Source organism: Halichoerus grypus, chromosome 11 (genome assembly GCF_964656455.1).
Source record: "Halichoerus grypus chromosome 11, mHalGry1.hap1.1, whole genome shotgun sequence".
In the NCBI taxonomy this organism is placed as follows: Eukaryota; Metazoa; Chordata; class Mammalia; order Carnivora; family Phocidae; genus Halichoerus; species Halichoerus grypus.
In genome coordinates this window covers 88,278,430-88,291,410 of record NC_135722.1, presented here as the reverse complement: position 1 = coordinate 88,291,410, position 12,981 = coordinate 88,278,430, and the positions used below count along the sequence as shown (strand labels likewise).

Genomic DNA, 12,981 nt, shown 5'->3' with positions numbered 1-12,981 from the left:
TCCTAAATTTCTTATATTGGCTTAGTGATCAAATTAGCCAATATTACTCCTGCACAATCACTACGATTGTGAAAATTGTAACATTATGTGTTCACTTAAATTAAAATATAATTTCAACAAATTTTAACATGTTCTACAATGTTTCAGCTTTGAAATAACTCCCAAGATTCTTTGTTAACTTTAACTAGGACCGACATTAAATTTGGCTAATCTTTGCACACTTCGATAATCTCTAAGTAAGATAGAATACTCAAACATTGATCATAATATATATCCTAACTTATAGACTTTTGTTTCTTACTTTTATATGTTATATGAGAATATACCTCTGGGTCACAGTATTGATGATATTCATTTTCATCCACTAGAAAGGCAAAAGTGGCTACAGAGAGTTGTACCATGTTATATCCCTGCAAGTCTGCTAAAATGTTTGCAAATGGACAAATAATTATCAATCATCTACCTCCCAATTTTTTCATATAAAAGTGGAAGTTAAGGGCGCCTGGGTGGCTCAGTCATTGGGCATCTGCCTTTGGCCCGGGTCACGGTCCCAGGGTCCTGGAATCGAGCCCCGCGTCGGACTCCCTGCTCTGCGGGGAGCCTGCTTCTCCTTCTCCCTCACTTGTGCTCTCTAGCTCTCTCTCTGTGTCTCTCCAATAAATAAATAAAATCTTTAAAAAAAAAAACTGGAAGTTAAGTAATTTAGTCACAAGTTATAGTTAATATGGGTAATTAAGACTATCCTAGTGGAGACAGTGTGGGCCAGCAGGCTGGAGACCCAGGGAAGAACTGATGCTGCAGTTTAAATCCAAAGGCTGTTTGCTGACAGGATTCCCTTTTGTTCCAGAGAGGTCAGCCTTTTGTTCTAAGTCAAGCCTTCAACCAATTAGATGTGGCCCACCTGCATTATAGAGAGCAACCCGCTCTACTTAAAATCCGCCAATTTAAATGTTAATCTCAGCCAAAAACATCCCCACAGACACATCCAGAATAATGTTTGACCAATTATCTGGACACCTTGGCTTAACCAAGTTAACAAATTAACTAAAACACTATTGTTTCTCAGGTGCCCATAATACTATCTTAATTTACTTTGAGAACTCTTGAATTTATTTTCCTGAGATCATATTCTAAATTGGAAAAAAAAAACTGAACCACTATATTGTACACCTGAAAGAGATATAACACTGTATGTTAACTATACTGGAATTAAAATTTAAGAACTTAATACAAAATAAATAAATAAATAAATTGGACCCCCCCCCCAAAAAAAAAAAAGCAGTTTCTTTTATACCCAAAACTACTTTGGGGATTTCCCAGAAAGCCCTGGATAATCACAAAGATTTATTCTTTCATGTAATATAAAGAAATATACTAGAAGTGATTAGGTATGCTTGGTATGGTCTGTAATTTTTAATTAGCTCAGTGATATTTCCAGAGCTGCATGGGAAGAGTTGTTAAATCAAAGGATCATTTTGTGTAGGTAAAATGTCATTAATATAAATGTTTCAGAGATTGTACACTTTATGAATTAAAAGTACCTGGAGATTTATTAATGTCTTCACTCTCTATAATATGTTCTTATCCTCAGGGGAAACATTTGTCAAACCCTTATGAAACAGTTATGTATTGTCCTCCAATAGAGAAGCTTGCATACCTCCCTTTGGATATTATTGATGACTGTAATAAATTAAGGACACAAGCTATGATTAATTTAATTTCATCCACAAATATTTGCTGCTTTCCCCTGATGCTTACCTGAAGGCTCTCCACCTTTTTCGTGTGTGCTCAACAAAGGACAATCTCAGAGCCTCATGCAAAGGACTCCATTTTTAATTACCGAAATTCAGAGTAGAAATTCCTAAGTGTGGGCTTCAGAGCCTTAAAGGCTTTTTAGTTCAAAAGCAGATGAATTCAAGAACACAGACTGAATCCAGCATCTAACAACACAAGAATTAATTGCATGGACAGAATGAATTGATAAGGGATAGTTCGTTATAGTTATTTATTTGGCAGATTCTCTCTTCATTTCCAATATTCTGATGGAAATAATAAGGAAGACCTTTCCTTTCTCTTCATAATCCACCTCAAACTTTCAGTGTGGTAAACTATGCTTTTGTGAACTTAAACTTGTGTGAATGGTATCTGATTCTCAATGACCACTCAGAAGTCAGAAACAGTTTGAAGGTTTGCAGACCGTATGGTCTCTGTGGCCACTGCTTAATTCTGATAAGTAGATCAAAATAAACATAGTGGTGAGTATATCTAAATTCTAAGGCAGCCATGGGTTATATGCAAATGAATGAATACATATAGTTGTGTTCCAGTAAAACTTTATTTAGAAAAACAAGTGCTGGGCCTGATTTGACCAGGTGGGTCATAGTTCGTCAACACCTGAACTCAAACATCCAGAAATTTCTCATTTGCTGCCCTATGACCTTGACTATTCCAGCATCCACCTAATTGCTAAGTCTAAAGTTTATCAGGCACAAGCTTTTGTGGGTGAATCTTTTTTAGGGTATTTGGATTGGTGAGGCTTTTCCTCTACCTCTGTCTAAATGGATATTTTATCTCTAATGTGGTAGAGGCTAATAAGCACCAGCCATCTTCCACCCAAGTGGGAATTAATTAAGAAACATGGGAGTTAGACAGGTGGGAATCAAAATGGCACTTTTACTGCAGATAAAATGTATTTTGGGAGAATGCAGCCAAGGTTTGCAGTCAAGTGGGAATGCTAGTACTTGATTCTGAATTAGGCAGGCTTGCTTACCCACTCACAAGCACGTTTGGAAGCAGACCCTCCGTGTGGACCTATCCTGTAAGAATCAGAGTGCAAGTAACAAGAATGAAAACACTCTGCAGGAATAGCTTAGCAGAGGCATAAGGAAGGGGCTGGATAATTCATGCCTGGGGTTTATCTCCCAAATTCTCAATCAGAAAAATAATTCCTCACTCCCTAGGGGGGAATTGAATTAGGGGATTCTGAGGCCAGGAGTATTTCTGTAATGGAGGTTTATTCACAATGAAATATAAACCAGGGGGAAAAAGAAAGGGTTTCTCCCAATACCTAAATAATCTCTGATCCTTAAACTCTCCTGATCAAAATGTTCAATAACCCCTCTTTCCTTAGAGCACCAATTCTGGTATCTTAGTCTGGTATTAAGCTATCTGGCTTTAATTTACCAATGTAATCTTATTAGCTACTACCTATTGGGACTCTGGCCGGATGAGTGGACTCATGATTTCTAGAATACGACATTATACTCCTGCCTCCTTTCTTTTCCCATGCCATGGCTTCCACCTGAAATGCCCTCCCTAATTTTCTTCTTCAATTCGTATCTATCCTTTAGGGCCTGCTCCAGCCTCTGGGGAAACTTCCTTGGTCATTCTAATTCTCTTCACCCTTGAACTTCTAAATCCCTTCATGACTGTACTGCTCATTAGATATTTGCAGTGTGTGTTGTCAGTAAATTTTGCATGATTGTATTCTATTGCCAAACTTAGATTTTTCAGTTCCTTAAAGATCAGAAGCGTTTCGTAGGATTCTTTGGATTCTCAAAGCCGCTAGCACAGTGATTTCACCTAAGGTCGGTACTCAGATGTTCGTTTGTTGATTGTACGTACCTCTTAGAATGATTTGTTAAACGCTTACAGATTTCTAACACGAGGATTCTTCACTAGTCCAAACTACTCCCATCAGTAAAAATTAATGAGGAATTGCTGTATGCAGAATAAGTCTCCAGGCAATTTTACAGGCTTTTGTGCTGTTGTTGACCCAGAAGCATGAAATGAGTTTTTAGCAGGGTTGTTCTCAGCACTGTGGAAATGCAGGCATGCTGGACTTCCTGCCCGCTCCTTCTGTGAACAGCTCAGATATTAAGGTTATTTGTTTCCAGGGATAGAAATGGACTAGATTCTTTCTTTCTCCTCCAAGGAAGTGTCAAGTCATCTTCCACAATAATACCAAGGTAATTTGGAAGGCTTAGAACACTTGTATAGATCGCATGAGTTCTTTTAAAGAACACTGTTGCCTGGGTGATGGACATTGGGGAGGGTATGTGCTATGGTGAGCACTGTGAATTATGTAAGATTGATGAATCACAGACCTGTACCCCTGAAACAAATAATACATTATATGTTAATAAAAAATTAAAAATAAATAAATAAATAAATAAATAACGCTGTTCCATGAAACATTAACGTTAATTTGTTAAAGCAATTTTTTTACATCAGTGGTTCAACGCAGATGTAGCTCCATGCTGGTAAAATTGCCTTAGAAATTTGAAGTGAATTTTAGGTTGTCACAATATCGAGAGGGGATGCTACTGCCATTTAGCAGGCAATGGCCAGGGATGCTAATCATGGAATGTATAGGACATCACCATGCAATCAACAACTAACTCCAGAGAGTTTTCAAATGTCTCTCCAGATATTCATGCGGGTGGAAACCTATTTATAATTCTCTGAGCCTAATACTTAATTGCATTTACAATAAACACCTAGGACCTAACTTTTGTACAATTTTAAAACATGGTTTTGTGCGGTTTGAATTTTCCATAAATGCAAATGTAAATTGAGGGAAGATTGCATTTTGGCTTGTGTGGAAATTTAACAAGCTTCGTTAATTATTCTGAAAATCATATTTCCAATGGCAGTATCGCTTATGGCATTTGACTCCCCATTGCAACACACTCCTCAGATGTAGAATCATCATTTCAGATTTCCTCTGTAAAGCATTTTCCAGAAACTTCTTTTCTCCAGCTGTATTCAACCCACTAATCTACCCTGCTCTTATCAATACCAAAAACATCCTCAATTATACTTATTAATGTGGGCTACAATTTTTATTAATGTTCATGTCCCAGTTTCTAAACTGCGAACTACCTTAAGAGCAAAGACTGTGCCTTATTCATTCTTATATCTTTAAAATCTTGCATGGTACCTAATATATAGAAGGCACTTTAGAAATGTTTCATGAATATATTAGTTCATCCTTGCATTTGTTTTATAACAAATATTTATTTAGCACTTACCATGTATAAAATAATGCTAGATGATAGGAATATTTCAGGGAGCAAATCAAATATGGTCTCTGATCTCATGGAGCTTAACCTCTAATCAGAGAGAGAAAAAAGTATTATTTACACAATTTTTAGCTTTGATAGAATTGTCATGCCTACTACAGTTGACAAGCATGAGGTGCTATGAAAGTGGTAAGTGGGAGAACCAGATCTAGGCTAGAAGAGAAACAGGAAGTCATGTTAGAGTGTATGAGCTATCTACTGCTGCATAACAAATCAACCTAAAGTGAATGGCTTAAAAACAACCACCATTTATTGTTGTTGCTCACAAGTCTGGAGATCAGTTGAAAGTCTCTGTTGATCTGAGCCAGGCTCTGATCTCAGCTAGGCTTCCCCATGAGTTTGTGGGCTAGAGTTAAGTTATTTGGTCTGGGATGGTCTCAGCTAGGATTCTCCAGGAGGTCAGACCAGGGTCATTCACATGGTGATGGTGGGGTTCCAGGAGAGGAAGCAGAGGCTGCAAGCCCAGCTGAGGCTCAGGCTCAGAACTAACACAACATCTCTTAGTCAGCATTCTATTGATCATGGTTAGTCGCATGGGCAGCTCAGATTCCAAGGGTGGGGAAAGAGACCTCCCACGTCTTAATGGAAAGAGCTGCAAAATCACGTGGCAAAAAGTGCAGATGGAGGAGGGGTGGAAAATTATGGCTTTTTTTGTAATCAGCTGCACCAGGTTAAGACCAAAAGAATAAGTAGGAGTCAAACAGACAGAGAAGAGAATTGTGGTCCGCGTGTAAAGACCCTAAAGCAGAAAGAAGATTGACTCCTTCCAGGAAGTCAAGAAAGCCAGAGAGGCAGTGTGCTGAGTGAGAGGATGAGCTGTATCAAAGGAGGCTGGTGAAGAAGGAGGGGCCACATAGTCATGTTAAGAATCTGGACCTTTCTCTAGGAAAATGGCTTAAGCACAAGAGGGATGTGATCAGAATTTATATACATATATATTTAGATCTCTTATCTTATGCGTGGACCACATCTCAGACAGGTTAAATCAGTATTTCTGGGACAAGGTACCTGTACTAGTAAAATCTTCCCAGGTCATACCAGTTTGCAGCCAAGATGGAAACTCTCTCTATTAGAGAGAGGCAAGGCATAGGATGTTATTACTACCTGTTGTCTAGGTGAAAGATGGTAATAGCTTGAATTAGCTTCTTTACTGAGTGAGTGAATGAATGAATGAATGAGTTAATGAGTGAATGAATGGAATCGAACCTCAGTGAGAGGTTTAGGACCTGCTGTAGAACTGCCTTGTTTCAAAACACAGCTCCATCGCATACTAGCTGGGGGATCTTGGGCACCCTACTTACTCTCGTTGAGCTTGCATGTCCTCATTTGCAAGATGAGGATGGCAATCATACCCACCTGTGCAATGTGTTATGCAGACTAATCCAGGGCACCGAATGCCGGCCAGTGGACTCATAGGCACGCAGTAAACAATAGCAGCCGTTCCTAGCAAACGGATGGTAAATGGATGAAATCTACAACAGTACGTGGTCTCATGCAGTGAACAGCTTCACCCCCATCAGTCTCCCCGAGGACACTCTATGCTAACTGCAACCACGTTATGCAGCCCTGAGTTTGCTCATGTGGTTGCGATTAAGCCAAGGCCTGAGCTGGGACGAGATAGTGTCCATTTCTGCTTGGCTAGCCGTCGACCCCCAGGCTGCTCCTCCTCGGGGCTAATGCTCTGTCATCTGGCTTCAGCCCATCTGGGGGAGGACAAGGAGAAGCCAGACAGCCGTGAATCTTGCTGTCTGCTCGCAATGTCTGCCGTCTAGGGAGGATTGAGAGGAGCTCCTGTCAGGGGAAATGTATAGCTCAGTAGCAGAGGCGGATGCCCTTTGGCTGTACCACAGTCCAGGGTCAGCTGAAATCTTTCCAGAGAGAGCAGGGCTCAGTTGGGGCCTGGGTTTACCACAGACTCCTGTGCAACTCCAAGTGATAAGCAAAGGGAAAAGAAGGGCACCAGGGCCTGAGCCAGAGCTGTTTCTGAGTGTATAGAGCTGGGGACTAGAGTAGAGTTCAATTCCCAAGAAAGAGGTGATCTTGCACCATTACACGTGAAGAACTGTTTTGACTCAATTACATGTTTTAAGGAGGCCTGGACAGAAGATATCAGAATGGTAATGGTGATTGTCTCTGAGTAGTAAGATCAGGGGTGTTTTCATTTTCTTCACCCCCCTTCTCAATATTCTTGTGTTTTGCCACCAAGCCTGCATTTCAATAATCAACAAAAGTGAAAATTTTAAAAATCGAATGTTAAGTACGTCAGGAGTTTCCCCTGCATTCTTACTGAATTAATGAATTGTTCTTTATAATTCTATAGTGCGGTTCTGGAGAAAAGAAGGTTTCACTTACAAACAATCCCAAGGTACTCCACCTGGGTGTCTTAGATAACTATGGGACCCCAACGAAGCAGACCCACAGTCTCCTCTTGCCTTTCCCCTTTTATGCCTCCTCTCCATCAGCTCTTGCCCCTTGAGATTTCCCATACCCACTCCTCAGGGCTCAAGAGCTCAGTTTATGGTATTAGAGGTGAGCTGAATATAAATCAGACACTTCTCAGTCATATAAGCCTAACTGGATCCTCAACTCAAGCCCATCATCTGTAAAATGAAGATAAAAGTAGTGCCTGTATCACAGAATGTTTGTGAAAAGTAAGTGAGATCTTAGATAGAAAGTACTTAACAGTACCTGGCATATAGTGACATTTAAGGAAGTATGATCTTTAGTTCAGCCTGCTATAATGCACTTGATATTGACTGTAATCTGTGGGCTCTGGTTCTTTGCCTGATAGGAAATATAAACAGGAAATAAAAATTAAGTCAAATAACAAAAACAGGCCAGTTTTTATTATGGCAGGATGTGCCCTGTTGAAATCACCTGGGTGGTGTTGGCAAACACCAAGTGTTTTCTGAGGAGTTTGAGTGGAGAGGACCCTGCCCCAAATATCTCCCCACCTGATAAGAGGCCTCTGCTTGACACTGAGGGTGGTTAGGAGCAGAGCTTTGAAGACAGACCTTGTCCACACCCTCTTTCCCCTCCCGACAGCTGTGGGACTCGAGCAAGCTGCTCTGAGGGTTTTTTTATCTCTCCCTGGGGTAATGACACCCACCCTGAAGAGCCGGGGTGCAGGTCCTAGTCCGTGATGCCTTCCAGCATGGGCCCAAGAACCACCCTGAGGGCTCCCTCGCTTCTCTCAGGCTCTGATCAAACAGCAACTTCTTGGAAGACCTTCTCTGATCACCCGGTATCCAACAGAGACTCTCCTCCATCCATCCCCACACATGCCCATGCCCATACTGGCCCTCCCTCACCTCCAAGATGAGCTTCCCACAGCTCGATGTGGGAAGAAGTCCTGATTGGTCTCAGCCAATTAATTACTCAGTGATACAACGCTGGGCTAGTACATTGCTCTCTGAGCCTCAGTTTCTCCATCTCTAAAGGCAATACCATACTTACCTCAAACAGCTAGGCGGAGGATAAATTTCAATCGTGGAAATAAATCTGCCTTGAACACTGTAAATCACCATATAAAAAGGAGATGTTAGCATCACTTTTTTTTAAGTAACACAGCAGTTTATTTCCTGGGTGACACCCTAAAACAAGAAAAAAAAATGTTCCAGTCAGAATAGGACAAAGAGCAACGCTTCATTTGGGATCAAAGTCTGATTTGAAACCTTGCTGCCTCTACCTGACTCACCCAACACCCCCTCACCCCCTCACTCCCCCCGGCCTCACAGCTAGCTGCGCAGACACCGCTGGGAGCTGGGCTCTGGAACCCTCCATCCATCCTGGCCAGCAACACGCCTTTGGCACATCCCGCCCTGGAGCCAGCCCAGGCTTAGTAATGGGATACAGAGCTTCTCGCTGGGCAAAGTAGAGTTTTGCGTCAGGAGAGCTGTCGCTTTCTGCTGGTTGCCTGGTGACCCTAATGGAAAATGAGCTGTGGCGGACAATACCACAGAAACCACTCCCTCAGCTGGCGGCCTCCTCGGAAAGCCCTAGTGCCATGGGAGGGGGAGGGGGCTGCCTCCAGAAGCGTTGTCACTGGGCGCCTCTCTGTAGGTGGCGGTAGGGATAGGCACACAAGGGCAAGGCCCGAGGAGGGCTGGGCCACAGCACCGCTCTCCTCTCTGCCTGACCTGTTGCTCATGAAGGAAGGGTGGGCCCCGCACACTCATGAATGCTGGTCCTGGGCCCAATTTTAGATAAAAGCACACACACACACACACACACACACACACACACACACACACACACAAGTTCCATCTGTGTTGACACTCCAGAGCTCCCACAGCATGTGAGGAGGCATTCTGAAGCTTCCATGAGGCCGGCTCTCAGACTCACTGCCCAAGAGGGAAGCCTGGACTTGCTCGGTGGAGTGACCCAGCCGAGAGAAGCAGCTCACCCAGGACAGGAGGAGGCTTTCTGGTTGGGTGGCCTATGGGAAAGAACACCAAGAGGACACTGGTTAGTTGTGAAATTATGTGGTGAGTGCCATCAGCGGGAAAATAAATTACGAAGTACATTTAAAAGAGCTTTGTGCCAGAGCCAGGCCCACTGAAAAGGCCAACTTATCAAAAGTGTGCAGAGACCCTACTGTGTGCTGGACACGCTCTCCCATTCTTGTCTCATTTAATCCCCAGGTTATTATGATAATATTTGTAGCTATGAAAAGTCTGGATTTAGAGATGAAATCGAAGCTCAGAGAGATTGGACAATTTGTCTGAGGGTGACACAGCTACTCAGAGAGTCAGGATTTGACACTTGCTCTTCTGATTTGAAGTCTAGTGTTCCTTCCCTAACATGCCCCCACCACGCCCCAAGGAAAATTCTTTTCCACCACCACGCCACCCCTCTTTCCCTCCACTATTCCCCTTCACCCAATCTCCAGCAAGCAACATGCCCCACCCCAGTGGTGCCTTAGTCTGACCTTGATTCATCGAGAACAAATGTTACTGATTTATTCATTCAGTCAGTCAGTCACTCAGCCCTTGACCAACTCTTCTGTGAGGCAAATTTCAGGCCATCAAGCCTAGGTGCCGGGGCTGCCACAGCAAACTTAGAGGCACCCTCCCCATCCTCAAGGAGCATATATTTATTTATCCCTTGACAAGATAGCTTCCAGAGTTGTGAAGCAGTTTCACAAATAAGCGACAGCCAATACCCCACTCCACACTGCGCTCCCCATTACGCCTCCCACTATATTTGGAAAGAAATATAATCTGCATTTTTTTTTCCATCCTCCTCTATTCAAACGACTGCCTCAGCGGCACGTCCCTCATCTTCCCAGTCATGCTAGTGATTAGTGTCTGTCCAATGAAAAGGTTATGAAAAATAACAAGGAATATTGTCTTGATTCATATTTTTGTTTTAGGCTTTGAAAAGGATTTTGCTGAAAGTATTTCAATGAATTTGTTACCAGCACTTACATAATGGTCTGAGTGCAATGAATAATGGCTGAGAGCACAGCTGAGATCAATCCCATTCATGAGCAAATGAGTCAGGGAGACCCTGCCAGGAGTTCAACCCTCCCTGTCCGCCTCCAGGCCTCGGAGTTTGGAGCAATCCTCAGGTTTCTGGGTGCTTCAGTTCATTTGTACTTGGCTGAAGACAGTTTCCTGTTTCTAAGAAAAGACTGCTGGGATGTCTTAGGAGGTCCTTTGGACAGCAAGTCGTGCTGGCCCAGCTAGGCATGGCCCAGGGGTGGCACAGTCGGGGGGGAGGGGAAGCTACACAGGCAGGGTTGGTTCTCATTAACCCCCTGCAGCCCAAAGGCGTCCTGGGATTCACAGAATGAGGTTAGTACAAATATTTGTCAGACTGGCTGAAAAGTGAAGAGAAGGGTAGGACTGGGCCAAGTACGCCCAAGCTCTTCGAAGAACATCTGGAATTGCTCAGCCTCAACCAAAAGACAAGACATGACAAGGCCCACAGAAAGGGACAGGTGCGCGGCACACCTTCCAGCCCTGGCGGGGAAGCCGCCCACCGCGACGGCGCCCGGGCTCTCTCTGCCCCCGGGTCCCGCCTGCAGCTCGGCGGTCCAACCGATCGCTTTTCCAGCCACACCGCAGGCTGTTACCATGGAGGCAGCTGTTAGGGCAAAACAGAGCTGTCGGATCTTCACCCCAGGCCCGACGTGGAGGGGAGCCATCCTGCGGCCGCAGGCCTCAGTGGGGCGCTCTGGGGACAGACGTAATGGGGACCGTGGGGAGGTGTGGTGGCCCGGAATGAGACCCTGTGGGGAAAGCCCACGGGAGGGTGGAGCCCAGCCTCCTGCTACAAGGAGGCCAACTCCCCGGCCACCAACCCCAACCCCGCCCCAGCTAGACTCTTCTCCCTATCCCAACGGTTGGCTACCCACAGGTGACAGCATTACAGAGTGACTTACACAGGCTTTTGATGGGAGAAACCGTGCACTGAAGGTTTATCAACATAGGCTCTGGAAGCAGAGCCTCCGGGGTTGGAATCTTGCCTCTATTGCTTACTCCGGGGTATGGCCTCCCTAAGGCCACTCAGGCTCCCTGAAGCCCCAGTTTCTCAATTAAGAAAATAGCATGTCGGGGCGCCTGGGTGGCTCAGTCGTTAAGCGTCTGCCTTCAGCTCAGGTCATGATCCCAGGGTCCTGGGATCGAGCCCCACATCGGGCTCTCTGCTCAGCTGGGAGTCTGCTTCTCCCTCTCCCTCTCCCCCTGCTTGTGTTCCCTCTTTCGCTGTGTCTCTCTCTGTCAAATAAATAAATAAAAATTAAAAAAAAAAAAAAAGAAAATAGCATGTCACCCCTTGTCATGTTGTTGTGATCATCAGTTGAGGTAATCCTCCTGATGGATCTCCCGATTTTCACTCTTGCTTCATTCTGATTCTTACCAAGAGCCAGAGAGCTCTTGTTAAAACGTGAATCAGATTATGTTGCCTCTCTTCCAAAACGTTCCAATGGCTTCCACTGGAAAGAAGAGTCTTAGCGGGTCCCACAAGGCCACACCTACCGGCAGCCGCATAAAGCTCAGTTCCTGCCCCGGTCCTGCTCATGGGTCTGCTGCACCCACCTAGGACCGCTTTCCCCTCCTCAAGTTTGCTTCTGCCTCAGGACCTTTACACTTGCTCTTCTCTTCTCCCAGGAACACTTCCCCCACTCCACGTGGGTGCCTTCTTGGTTGGTCTCTTCTATCTCAGGCAACATCTCAGAAGGCAACCATCTATGTAAAACTGCTGTGCTCCCACCCCCAGAGACTCTCTATCTCATTTTCTGTATCATTTACTTCTTGGTAGTCATTCATGTCCAAAATTGTCTTCATTACTTTTGTACAATTGTTTACTCTCTCTCTCCCCCAGAAGAAAGTAAGTCCCAGGAGAGCAAGGATATTGTTTTCAACCTTATTGCCAGTTCCTACAACAGTGCCTGACACATAGTGGGGCACTTAAATAAATGTCTTATTAAGTTAAATTATTTAATGAAATGTCTGTTAAGTAAATATTAACTGCTTATATTATTAACTGATAGCATAATAAACATATATCATTAACAGATAACCTACTACCTTGTTTGAGTGGTGATAGTAGTCACCTCCGACACAGAACGGTCCATTACAGATTTATGGGAGGTTTTCACATTCATGCCTTACTTGAGCCTTATGGCTAGCCTACAAAATGGCCAGCATACTTTTGCTTGTAGATGGGGCCGGAGGAGACTCGGCAACGTGCTGGACTTGAAACCAGGCCTTCACCTTCAGACTCCAAGACAGAGTTTCAACCACCCATACGATCTGCCTTCAGATAACATTACTTCTCAAACTAGGAAAAAATCATGCCTATCTTCTTCAGAAGGCCTCACTCCTGAGGTGAAGGGAGGCCAGGATTTCAGGCCCTGTGGCAGGCAATGGTGGGAGCCCCCTCTGGTCAC

The 12,981-nt window shown here is 44.1% G+C and overlaps 1 long non-coding RNA gene across 1 annotated transcript; it reads right to left on the bottom strand.

Moving 5' to 3' along the window:
• Positions 1-2,316: 2,316 nt before the first annotated feature.
• Positions 2,317-9,003, bottom strand: LOC118538573 (uncharacterized). Its single transcript, XR_004918681.2, has 6 exons — positions 8,820-9,003; positions 8,541-8,597; positions 7,773-7,868; positions 6,441-6,527; positions 5,034-5,114; positions 2,317-4,114 (listed from the first exon to the last, which is right to left on the bottom strand). It is a non-coding gene; the product is annotated as an uncharacterized LOC118538573 (long non-coding RNA).
• Between the last annotated feature and the right edge of the window lie 3,978 nt (positions 9,004-12,981).